This window comes from Neolamprologus multifasciatus, chromosome 15, assembly GCF_963576455.1.
Source record: "Neolamprologus multifasciatus chromosome 15, fNeoMul1.2, whole genome shotgun sequence".
Lineage (NCBI taxonomy): Eukaryota > Metazoa > Chordata > Actinopteri > Cichliformes > Cichlidae > Neolamprologus > Neolamprologus multifasciatus.
This window is the reverse complement of record NC_140453.1, coordinates 36,128,100-36,130,304: the sequence shown is the minus strand read 5'-3', so window position 1 is coordinate 36,130,304 and position 2,205 is coordinate 36,128,100.

Genomic DNA, 2,205 nt, shown 5'->3' with positions numbered 1-2,205 from the left:
GAAAATGATTTGTTAGACTCAGTTTGTTGGTGAACGATGCTTAAAAAGTAATACAAGTCTTTTGTGCCACTATTCTCAGCGCACGTAAAAAAAATTTGCAGGTGCAAGTGTTGCATTTTGAGGAGAAATTTATTTTGAGCGAAGAAAAACTGAATTTGAGTGAACAGAATTTATTGCTGCGTGCAGAAAATGTATTTCAGTGTTTGCTATTATTCACACACACGCACAATAGCAGCCCCTCTCGCTCAGTTTTTGCATTTGCACTCGCTCGCAATGTGTTGCTTGGGCTCTCAACATTTCTGCCTGTGCGCGCTCAACTCTTTCTCTACACCGTTATATTTGTGCCACAAAACCAGCCAATCACAGACTTGGATGCAAAAAAAAATCTGATTGGCTGTTTTGGTCTCCAATCAGCTCGAAATGACGAAATGCAATATCCCAGAATCCATTTCGTCCAAAACTCAAACGAGGCAGTTGCGGAGAAACACGGTGTGGTGGAGTTTGAAATATTACTCTTTCTGGGTCACAAAATATATTATGTTTAACCCGAGTGCCCACCCGGTCAGCTGGTGGGTAACAGGCATCTCCAAAAACATTAGAGCACTTATGCAAATATGTGATGTCTTGATAAATCGAGCAGATATTTGAAGTTTACACAGCACCATTCTGGCATGAAAATATCTTAAAAGTTTATTTTGTGACCCAGAAAGAGTAATATTTCAAACTCCGCCACACCGTTGCTGTGTCCCAATTCAGCGTCTGCACGCTTGAAGTACGCATTTTAAGTGCGATTACATCACCGCCACGCGACGACGGCTGTCCCAATTCGAAGTGTACTTCAAATGCATACTCCAAATGCACCGTCGATTTCCCCAAATATCAAGCGTGGTCCGGTGCACGCTTCGTGATCCCATATATCCCACAATTCATAGCGCGGTGGTGGGTGTGGATAATTTTGCTGCAAAATACGGCAGAAGGGAGCGGCCGAAGAGTGAACTGTCAAAAGTAAGTACTGAATATGACGTCACTTATTTATGTGCGAATGTTTAATAACGAAGAACATTAAAACATTGCTGTTGGCCACATATCGGCAAAGTTATGTGACATTAGTGATGTTTGTACTTTCAGCCTCTCTCTCTCTCTCTCTCTCTCTCTCTCTATATATATATATATATATATATATATATATATATATAATAATAATCTGACAATACTATAATTGGCCATATTATATTTACCACAGTGAGATGACTTTAGTATCATGAACAACAAGAGCTAATTGTTATTTACTCACTACTCTTGTAATGACTGTTCAGTACAGAAATAAAGCCCAACTATCATGTTTTACAGTCCTGTGGTCTCAGCCTCAGATACTCAACTAATCAAAGTGATGTCATGACAAAAATGAATGACCAACAAAACATTTTTTCTCCTTCATTTATGTCACACAATCTCGCGTTTCTCGCGGTTAGTATCATGGTTGCTAGGCAACCTGAACAGCGCGACGAAGGCTAGACCGTCCCATTTCACAAGCCTCTCACTTCCTCACTTATCGCACTTATAGTACGCACCGTACGTAGTACGCGTAGTGCGCGTACTTCAAGCGTGCAGACCCTGAATTGGGACACAGCCCGTGTTTCTCCGCAACTGCCTCGTTTGAGATTTGGACGAAATGGATTCTGGGATATTGCATTTCGTCATTTCGAGCTGATTGGAGACCAAAACAGCCAATCAGATTTTTTTTGCATCCAAGTCTGTGATTGGCTGGTTTTGTGGCACAAATATAACGGTGTAGAGAAAGAGTTGAGCGCGCATGGGCAGAAATGTTGAGAGCGCAAGCAACACATCGCGAGCGAGTGCAAATGCAAAAACTGAGCGAGAGGGGCTGCTATTGTGCGTGTGTGTGAATAATAGCAAACACTGATTTACATTTTCTGCACGCAGCAATGAATTCTGTTCACTCAAATTCAGTTTTTCTTCACTCAAAATAAAATTCTCCTCAAAATGCAACACTTGCACCTGCAATTTTTTTTTACGTGCGCTCAGAATAGTGGCACAAAAATAACGCCATAAATAGGCAATCACTTAGCAGCAAGGTGAATCGGTGATGCATTAGTGTGGTTTGCACTTCCTCTTCTTTGATTGGGTGAAATGAGTTGAAAGTAATTGGATGAGGGAACCATGGGGAGTGCCCTGCATAATTTC